Source organism: Triturus cristatus, chromosome 4_1, assembly GCF_964204655.1.
Source record: "Triturus cristatus chromosome 4_1, aTriCri1.1, whole genome shotgun sequence".
NCBI classification, from domain to species: Eukaryota; Metazoa; Chordata; class Amphibia; order Caudata; family Salamandridae; genus Triturus; species Triturus cristatus.
In genome coordinates, this window is record NC_140585.1 from 274761966 (window position 1) to 274773671 (window position 11706).

An 11706-nucleotide genomic window follows, 5' to 3' on the forward strand; every position below is an offset into this window, starting at 1 on the left:
CTTCCCTCCTTCGACAAGGGATGACCTAGATAGGTAACCTCTTGTCGGGCATATTGTAATTTAGAAGGTGAAACCTTATGGTGAAGGTCAGACAAGTGACGCAATAGTGCAATAGTCACGTTTTTGCAAATATCCTCTGAATCAGCAGCAATCAATAAATCATCCACATACTGAATAAGGGTAGCACCTGGCGGCAAAGGAAAAGCATCAAGCTGGCATTTCAGAGCTTGGCTATAGATGGAGGGACTTTCACAATAGTCTTGGGGTGCGCACTTGAACCGGAAACTTCGGCCTCCTAAAGAGAAGCCAAAAATATCCCTACTCTCTTCAGCAATGGGGATGCTGAAGAAAGCCTTTTTCAGATCGATAACAGAAAACCAAGCTGCCGAGGCAGGTATCATAGTTAACAGGGCAGTGATATCTGGAACAACAGGAAACTGTGGTACAACAATTTTGTTAACCTCCCGGAGATCAATAACAAAGCGATAAACAGGAGGCTGAGAAGGATCAGTGCGTTTAAGAACCGGGAGAACAGGACTATTGCATACATTTCCCCTCGTCTCCTCGACCACACCCTTCTGAACCAAATCATAAATAATAGCAAAAAGTGCTCTTTCACCATCATTGGGAATTTTGTATTGAGGGATGCGTGGCAATGTAGCATTGGGCTTGAGGGTAACAACATAGGGTGGGATCTCAAGACAACCAACATCATTTGGACCCGTAGCCCAAAGTGTTGCAGGGAGAGACAGCAATTCAGGTGGAAATTGATCTTTAGACAAATACATTGGAGAAGTCAGTTTCTGCCCCAAAACGAGATGTACACCAGAAGGAGAACAATATATTGTTGCATGCAGTCTTTTCAATAAATCCAAACCCACCAGATTTTCGCCGCAACCAGTCGTTAAAAGAAGCGGAGCTTCCAAATCATAAGAACCAATTGAAATAGGCAGAGGACAAGAGACCGGGCTATGAACTGGGGCGCCAGAAAATCCTACGGATACGTTTGTTAAGCCAAACAACGGTGCCCCAGGGAGTTTGGAGTGAATAATAGAACTTCTCATCGCACCAGTATCTAAAAGAAATGGCTCTGAAACACCCATTGTAGTGACATTAACATAAGGCCCATTCTGATCTACTGGAATCGATACAACTCCCTCACTTTGTCTATGGCTGTCCTAGTTAACATGAACACCGTCATTCTCACCTTCAACATAGTAATCATCATTGTAATACTGTGTAGACTGAGTATTTTGCTGATCAAAGTAGTTCATAGAATGTGGAGGTGGAAGGGAACGCTGTGTCTGGGGCGACATACCTCGACCTCTACCCCTGGGCGCTAACTGGGAACCACCACGACCTCGTGGAGTAGATAGTCCTCCATTACGCTGTAATAAAAAAGGGCAGCTATTCTTAAAATGACCTTCCTCCCTACAATAGGCGCACTGGTTAGGACCGAACAAAGGCCGCGGAATATAGGGCTCAGGTTTTTGAAACACCCTCTGAAAGTGGGGAGGCTGGTGAAACTGGCGCTGAGCAGAGCGAGGAGGATAAGCTTGTTGCAGAAGAACCTTTGTTTTTAATTCTTTAGTCTTCTTCTCTTGCTTGTCTTTTTCCTCTTTGTCCCTGTTTTCGTAATATTGAGCAGTAGCCAATATCTGAGCCGAAGAAGAAACAGCCCATGAACTTTCAGAGTCTCTTAACTTATGTGACAACTCGGGGAGCAAATTGAATACGAATTTATCTACAAATAATCGCTGTCCACCCTCCGTAGTCATATCCTGACCACTGTGATCAATAAACGTCTCCTCAGAGCGAGTGAAGAAATCGGAGATACTCTCATCTTTCTTCTGTTTGCACGCGGCTAATTTATCCCAATTAACTCGTAAGGCGGGCATCATTGTTTTCATTAAAGTAATAATCCTACCAGGGAGTTCTGTGATCAAAACATCAGGCTTAGCACCACCCACTTGTGCTCTATCCGAGGCAGTTATAGCATCCCATGTACCACCCAGTTCTTGAACGTGATCCTCTCTACGAATCCGAGCCCATAACGCTTGTGGGACTACATTTCCCATCAGCATGTCAATATCCGCTAAAGTTCATAATACAGGCATCAACAGTCTGAGACAATTCTTTATAGTAACCAGCAGGGTTTTTACGGGGATCCGGTAAAGATTGTTTGAGAGCCAAAACATCAGATCTCTTCCAGGGCACATGTACCCATATACGCTGGAAGTGAGCCGGAATAGATGGATTGTTACCTGCTTGCGCAACCTCTTCCCTCCATATCGGAGGAACCTCTCTCATTGGGTAATGTTTCAATGTCTGCCGAACAGCAGGATCAGAATCAAGAAAAGTTTGTGAAGAAAATAAGGACCTAAAAGTAACAAGTGTCCTTACGGCGTCCTCAACCTTAGAACCCACAATGAGTCCTTTATCGAAATTAGCCTGAACATCCAACAAACCCTGGGGAAGTATACCCAAATCCATATCCTCCCATTCTTTAGCGAGAGTGTCACACATAACATTAAATACATATCTCTGCGTGGGCGCCTCCCACTGATGAAAGGTGATCATGATATCTTTCACACTATACTGGGGACCCTTCTCGATCCATTTGCGAGTGAGAGAGTCCAATACCACCCATTCGTCGGAACCTGGAAGTTGACTACGAGACTGTCTTCGAGAAAAAGCCGGAGACATGTTCAGAGTCTCAAAGAAAGGGGACAAGAAACCAGATATTCGTTTGCGCACAGTAGGAGAATTAGACATAAGGACAGGGGACAAGGTATTAGGCGATACAAGAGAGGAACTGGCAGTTATAAGGGGAGCCGAAGGCAAATAAGATTGAGATTCAGGAGATGGAGACAAAGGAATCGGTGGCACGAGAGGTGGGAGTGGCAATACCGGAAGAGGCAAATGTAGAAGAACCTGAACAGGTGGGGGGGCAACAGGTAACTGAACAGGTTGTAACAACGGGGGTGCATTAGCACCTTGTACATAGGGTGGAGGCAATCTCAATAGGTGAGACATCAAAGGGTCTTCCTCCAGATCCTTACTTTTATCAGAAGGGGAATTAGGCAACACCGGATAGCATCTATCTATTGCCATACGATGCTGTCTCTCTGAAATTTCCATTGCATTATCAATCTCACTATCTTTAAACTGCTGGGCAGCCTGTATAATCAGACCAGAAGAGTAGAGCGTAGCTAGCCACTCCTCCTTTGTGAGCAAATATAGCTTTGACGCCACTCACCCCCCTTTTAACTAGGTGGTTGACTGAGCCAATAAAATTACATTTCAGATTAACCAACCTTTTTAAATTCACTTACATCTACACTCCCGGGCCCTCACACGCATGCACCATACGGCAGGGAACAAAAGATCTCCGACAAAGAGCCCCTGTTTGGGTGCCCGTCGGGTATTGCACCGCCGACCCGACGAGGAGCAAAACCCAGATGATGAAGCATGACACCTAGCTTGCTGGGTGTGTGAGGGTTCCAGTTCCACCCTTAAGGGATTCCCTTCCCTTGTGCACCTACATTCACTAGGTGAAAGTCTGGGTTCGGAATACTTTATTCCCCTTCGACTTCCCACCCTGTAGGAACTACACATCTCTCGTTGATATCGCAGCCTGTATAATCGTCATATTTTGTGCTTTCTTATCTCGTTTTGCCTGCTTAATTTCTTTCTGTTTGGCTTCCTTATGCCAGAGGCGGAAAGAGTCAAACATTGCCGGCCGGGCTTGTCTTTTGAACAATATCGCTTCCAAATTGTCTAATATGTCAGGCTCAAAACTACCATTTTGTGGCCACTGTAGAACGCCATCGTTCTTCGTGTATCGGATCCATGCCTTATTAAAGGGGATGGGGCCGACACCATGTTTTGAATAAAGCTCATAGGTGGGAGTTCCAACTGGAGGAGTCGGACAAGAGTCCTCCAGCCGGGAATCCCTATTACAACCAAAGCAACAGAACTTCCTAAACTTATTCAGACCAGGCATCGTTATTTCACTGGACTGTTCACAAACATCAAGGGGTTAAATCAAATAATATAGCACAAACGTACTCACCCCTCGGCTTCGGCTTTTGCAATACCCGAATCAAAGGCCCAAATCAAAACAAAATAGTGGGAGCTACCCACCAATACTTAACTAAGTTTCTTCTTACGCCAACAGAGGCCCGTCTAATGTCTCGCGATACCAAACATCATCAAAGGGACCAAAGCAGGGCGGCAGTCAGGGCAGCAGTCGTCAGCAGCTGTCAGAAAGGAGAAACCGCGCTGCAAAAGACCTTCGGACCACTTCGACATACAGGGGTTGCTTGACGTGGTTCGCGATTCCTCCAGAATTTTCCTGCGGGGCTCTTCACGATCCTCGGGCAAGAACTGCTACCTCTGAAGCCGGCCCACGTTCGGGTGCCAATTGAAGAACCAAGACCTTAGGGGCCTGGCGGCGCAGGGTACGCCTTAATCTCATGAGTTCACCTGCTTTGTCGAACAGAGACACGGGACACTCCGTTAGGCGTAGAAGATAGGGTTTATTAGCTGCAGCTAAGTACAGTTGTCCCAGAAGTACACTCGGTATGTTCTTAGGAGACTGCCACTTTTACTTCGTGGCGCACAATCTTTTATAACACACATATTTACAAAGAACACTCCCAATGCATACAGGGTTAACCAATGAGAAGAATGTGAAAACAAGATATTAAGTAACTCAAATAAGCCTCTCTTCCAACTGTGTTTGTCCCCCTACCCCACAAGTTAATCAGTGGTAGTGTTTATAAGTCGCAGAGGACAGTTGTGAAATGAGAGAATACGAGTAAAGAATAGCGAAGGCCAGAGGATAAGATAAAGTCAGGAAAGAATGGTGCGAACCAACAGATAGTTGAAACAGGGATCAGTCAGACCAGACGAGAATTAGTAGAGTCGGCCGGACCCTGACACCAGCTATAAACAGAGGCAGGAGGTTATTTGACACGTTGCAGTAGGATGAGGGAAAACAACACTTCGTTCACCGTGCCGCCTGAGTGAGGGCAACACAAAATGGCAGAAAGACACAAAATGGTGGCTAAATACGAACGGGATCGGAAACTGAATTTCCTCAGGAGGTACATACCTGCACTCTACGTCATTTAACCTGAAGCATCTGGTGAGACTCCTCTTTCCACCCGGTGCCTGGACTGTTGGGGTACCACTTGGATCAAGTGTACCAGACGGGGTGCCTCCCCAAGCCGAAAGGCTCCCCTGTGAGTTGTTTTCCCATTCTCTGCTTGTTCCCTCACTAGTCTCATCATGATGGACCAACTGCCCTCTCCCCATCTGGCCCTTTCGAAGACATTGTGGCGCAACATAGGAGCGGGAGGAATTGACTAGACTAGAGGAACACTTCCAATAAGCTTCAGGAGCAGGACAGGAGACTGTGTTACCCCCCTGTGCTTCGCAGAACTGGACTGTTTCCAGAAGACCCTGGAGGACCCTTGTTTCTAACAAATTGTTGCTCTTGGCACTTTTCTGCTTCACAACCTGTTAATGAACTGCATGAGTGGCGCCAAGACCCCATTTGTTTACGTCTACCTCTTGTTTATGCTTACTATCTATCCCCACTTGCTTTCCAGGGACCCAGACAAGGTGTGACCTCAACCATGAGTTGCTTTGTGCCCTGAAGGAGAGATTGGTGAACTTCCATCCAAGGTGTCTGGGACAGTGGGGGTGAATCGGAGGGTAGCGGGAGACACGGAGCCACGGGGTCTGCAGTGTGTTATCTATTGACGTGCTTGGTATCAGTGGCACCGCATTAGGGTGTCGGGTGTGTATGAGTTTGAAAGTGCCCATACAGACTGGGCTGGTGCCTGTCACATCACGTAGTGGTGCAAAGTGATTGTGAGTGTGTGGGAGTGACTGTCAGTGATCCGCCTTTGTTTCATGATACCGGTCGGCGGTGTTGGTTTATACTCTGTTCTTTTACCGAAAGCACTTTGCCTCTTAACAGTGGGTTTATCCGCATAGCCTCATCCTGCGGTGCAGCTAAAAGTGTTATAATTCTGTGTATACACATATTACTGATATTGTTGTAGCCCAGGGTGCTCCCCATAGCTTTGTAGAATTGCATGATTAGGATTGTGAGGGTGGGCTGCGGGGCTGACAACATGTCACACTGTAAAGGGGTGCTGTGTGGGATTTTAGAATAGGACTTTCCCATATATGCATGTTATCGAGATCTGATCGACACAAATTGGGCCTAGTACTGCTAGTATTATTGCCAAGTGTGATTTATGCCCAGAAATCTATGATATCCATGTGATATCGTTTTATGGGAGGGTTGAATATAAACAACATTTCTTGACGACAGATGTGACGTCTCTCATTTGTGTTGTATGGACTATTTATTGTGTCTGCATGCTGTGTTCATGCTTTACACATTGCTTCTGAAGAACACCTGACTGCTCAGTCCCCAGCTACCCGAGGGTGAGCACGGGTTATACAGTGTGGGTAATTGCCTGCCCTTGGTGAGAGCGGTGCGCTCTGCCTGGCTTGGGTATCCCCTCAGCCAACCAGACAGTGCTGCCTCCAACAGGCTACCATCCTTTTCTCATGACATTCTCAAATGGAACTGTGAAACCAACATAATAATTTAGATGGCATATTTGTATATGCTCAAATCAAAATCGATAAGCATACCCTCCATTTAGTCAACATTTATACTCCCACATTAGATGACCCTGTTTTAAAAAAAAATGACTAAAGAAATCATAAAACTAGGCAATGTCACCCTATTATGGGAGGCAACTGTAATCTTTTCCATGATCCTCTTTTAGACAGACTGCCTACTTTTACACTAAACTGGTTGACTTTTGGAAACGGTCAAATCCTATGATGAAGGAGTTTGCCTTTTTATCTAATATGCATTCTACTTTATCTAGACTTGATTATGTACTTGCCTCAATGCATTTATGTAATATAATTGCAAATCCTACATTTGGACAAATTTCAAATTCAGACCAAGCTCTTATTTCCTTCTCTCTCATCTTACACAATACATGTTTACCTAAAACAAGTTGGAGAATAAACAGTGATATAGTTTTAAATCAAGCTAATTCTAACAAAGTTTTTGTTGCCATTACTGATTACTTTATGAATAATAACCCTGATGAGAATTTGAAAATCATCCATTGGGATACTTTTAAAGCGTATATCTGAGGTGTTCCTATATTTCCCATATGGCACATGAAAATGAAACCATTTATGCTAAATTATCTTTTCTAGAGAAACAAACTCACAAAAAATAAAAGATATGATTTTAACAACTTACTAAATAAAAGGACAGGCTTACTTGTCTGAAAGGATAAAACAAACTACTACATTTGATAGAGGCTTCTAGCCTTAACTTAGAATATTCCCCATGGCGTCAGATTGGATCTGAAATTCTTTTAGTAGTATCCCTGCACGCCGTTAGCTGGCATAATTCTGCTCCGCATCGGTGTCATCTGCGTTGTCCTCGCTGGAAGTGACGTGTGTGGCGCCTATATAGGTGCTTCTCCAGTGTGCATACATCAGTTCTATTCTTTCCTGGACAGTTAGCGCCTACCTGTGAAGAGCTAACCCTCAGTCACAATTTGACTGCTTTTTTCTTGACTATTTGTCAATACTTTTTTTAGACTTTATCCTCCTGGTGTGACAAGGATGTCCCCTAAGAAACCTATGGCTTTCAAGCCACCTGGTGCCTGCCAGGGCAGTTGGCTATAAGAGACATGCAATTAGTTTACCTGCAGTGCATGAAGAGGAAGCACAAATCTAAGACCTGCGAGGTTCTGAGAGAGCGTTCCATCAAGCTTCTTGCCATCTGACGTCGGACAACCCACTACATTCACGATCCTGGTTGCATACCGTGGGAGGTAAAGAATCCCCTTTCCTTCCACAAACGACCAAAACTATGTGCCACACCAAACGTATACTGGCTGTCGGTATATACATTCACTCTCTTCCCCTTAGATAACACACACGCTCTGGTCAAAGCTATCAGTTCAGCCGCCTGAGCTGAATTATGTCTGATGCGTGCTGTCTCCACGATTGTATGCAAGGTGGTAACAGCATAAGCTGAAGTTGTTTCACCATTAGGGAGTTTAAAACAAGAACCATCCACCCATAGGATCCCATCCGGATCCATTAGTGGTGTATCCTTCAAATCAATCCTACCTTTTGTCTCCTCCTCTGTACGGAGAAAACAATCATGTTGTTCCTGAATACCTTTCTCTTCTGGAAGAGGTAACAATGTGGCTGGATTTAAAGTGTTACATCGTTTGATGTGCACATGACTAGCCAAGAGCGTCAGTTCATACCCAGACAAGCAAGCGCTTGTAAGATGCTGCGTTTTTGTCCTATTTAGCAAGGTATCCACTGCATGTGGTACCATGACAATAAGAGTGTTATCAAGCACCACTCCAGCAGATTGACAAATAGAAATTGCTGCTGCTGCTGTAGCTTTAAGACAACTAGGCAATGCCTTGGCTACTAGATCTAATGTGGCCGAAATGTAGGCACATGGCCGCTGCTTGTCTCCAAATCGTTGTGTTAAGACGCACAACCCTCTCTTTCATGGACATAGAGCGTGAAGGGTTTACTGTAATCCGGAGTACCCAACACAGGAGCAGAGCACAGGGCAGCACGTAAATCAGAAAAACTCTTCTGACATTCATCAGTCCAAGGAAGGGGTTGGGGTATGTCTTTTAAAGTGAGTGCCAACAAAGGTTTAGCCAACAAAGAAAAATTTGGAATCCACTGTCTACAATAAGAGGTAATGCCCAGAAAGGCACGTACTTCTCTTTGTGTGGATGGCACAGACATTTGTGCAATTGCTTGAATACGTTCTGGGGTCAGTCACCTTCCCTCCTTCGACAAGGGATGACCTAGATAGGTAACCTCTTGTCGGGCATATTGTAATTTAGAAGGTGAAACCTTATGGTGAAGGTCAGACAAGTGACGCAATAGTGCAATAGTCACGTTTTTGCAAATATCCTCTGAATCAGCAGCAATCAATAAATCATCCACATACTGAATAAGGGTAGCACCTGGCGGCAAAGGAAAAGCATCAAGCTGGCATTTCAGAGCTTGGCTATAGATGGAGGGACTTTCACAATAGTCTTGGGGTGCGCACTTGAACCGGAAACTTCGGCCTCCTAAAGAGAAGCCAAAAATATCCCTACTCTCTTCAGCAATGGGGATGCTGAAGAAAGCCTTTTTCAGATCGATAACAGAAAACCAAGCTGCCGAGGCAGGTATCATAGTTAACAGGGCAGTGATATCTGGAACAACAGGAAACTGTGGTACAACAATTTTGTTAACCTCCCGGAGATCAATAACAAAGCGATAAACAGGAGGCTGAGAAGGATCAGTGCGTTTAAGAACCGGGAGAACAGGACTATTGCATACATTTCCCCTCGTCTCCTCGACCACACCCTTCTGAACCAAATCATAAATAATAGCAAAAAGTGCTCTTTCACCATCATTGGGAATTTTGTATTGAGGGATGCGTGGCAATGTAGCATTGGGCTTGAGGGTAACAACATAGGGTGGGATCTCAAGACAACCAACATCATTTGGACCCGTAGCCCAAAGTGTTGCAGGGAGAGACAGCAATTCAGGTGGAAATTGATCTTTAGACAAATACATTGGAGAAGTCAGTTTCTGCCCCAAAACGAGATGTACACCAGAAGGAGAACAATATATTGTTGCATGCAGTCTTTTCAATAAATCCAAACCCACCAGATTTTCGCCGCAACCAGTCGTTAAAAGAAGCGGAGCTTCCAAATCATAAGAACCAATTGAAATAGGCAGAGGACAAGAGACCGGGCTATGAACTGGGGCGCCAGAAAATCCTACGGATACGTTTGTTAAGCCAAACAACGGTGCCCCAGGGAGTTTGGAGTGAATAATAGAACTTCTCATCGCACCAGTATCTAAAAGAAATGGCTCTGAAACACCCATTGTAGTGACATTAACATAAGGCCCATTCTGATCTACTGGAATCGATACAACTCCCTCACTTTGTCTATGGCTGTCCTAGTTAACATGAACACCGTCATTCTCACCTTCAACATAGTAATCATCATTGTAATACTGTGTAGACTGAGTATTTTGCTGATCAAAGTAGTTCATAGAATGTGGAGGTGGAAGGGAACGCTGTGTCTGGGGCGACATACCTCGACCTCTACCCCTGGGCGCTAACTGGGAACCACCACGACCTCGTGGAGTAGATAGTCCTCCATTACGCTGTAATAAAAAAGGGCAGCTATTCTTAAAATGACCTTCCTCCCTACAATAGGCGCACTGGTTAGGACCGAACAAAGGCCGCGGAATATAGGGCTCAGGTTTTTGAAACACCCTCTGAAAGTGGGGAGGCTGGTGAAACTGGCGCTGAGCAGAGCGAGGAGGATAAGCTTGTTGCAGAAGAACCTTTGTTTTTAATTCTTTAGTCTTCTTCTCTTGCTTGTCTTTTTCCTCTTTGTCCCTGTTTTCGTAATATTGAGCAGTAGCCAATATCTGAGCCGAAGAAGAAACAGCCCATGAACTTTCAGAGTCTCTTAACTTATGTGACAACTCGGGGAGCAAATTGAATACGAATTTATCTACAAATAATCGCTGTCCACCCTCCGTAGTCATATCCTGACCACTGTGATCAATAAACGTCTCCTCAGAGCGAGTGAAGAAATCGGAGATACTCTCATCTTTCTTCTGTTTGCACGCGGCTAATTTATCCCAATTAACTCGTAAGGCGGGCATCATTGTTTTCATTAAAGTAATAATCCTACCAGGGAGTTCTGTGATCAAAACATCAGGCTTAGCACCACCCACTTGTGCTCTATCCGAGGCAGTTATAGCATCCCATGTACCACCCAGTTCTTGAACGTGATCCTCTCTACGAATCCGAGCCCATAACGCTTGTGGGACTACATTTCCCATCAGCATGTCAATATCCGCTAAAGTTCATAATACAGGCATCAACAGTCTGAGACAATTCTTTATAGTAACCAGCAGGGTTTTTACGGGGATCCGGTAAAGATTGTTTGAGAGCCAAAACATCAGATCTCTTCCAGGGCACATGTACCCATATACGCTGGAAGTGAGCCGGAATAGATGGATTGTTACCTGCTTGCGCAACCTCTTCCCTCCATATCGGAGGAACCTCTCTCATTGGGTAATGTTTCAATGTCTGCCGAACAGCAGGATCAGAATCAAGAAAAGTTTGTGAAGAAAATAAGGACCTAAAAGTAACAAGTGTCCTTACGGCGTCCTCAACCTTAGAACCCACAATGAGTCCTTTATCGAAATTAGCCTGAACATCCAACAAACCCTGGGGAAGTATACCCAAATCCATATCCTCCCATTCTTTAGCGAGAGTGTCACACATAACATTAAATACATATCTCTGCGTGGGCGCCTCCCACTGATGAAAGGTGATCATGATATCTTTCACACTATACTGGGGACCCTTCTCGATCCATTTGCGAGTGAGAGAGTCCAATACCACCCATTCGTCGGAACCTGGAAGTTGACTACGAGACTGTCTTCGAGAAAAAGCCGGAGACATGTTCAGAGTCTCAAAGAAAGGGGACAAGAAACCAGATATTCGTTTGCGCACAGTAGGAGAATTAGACATAAGGACAGGGGACAAGGTATTAGGCGATACAAGAGAGGAACTGGCAGTTA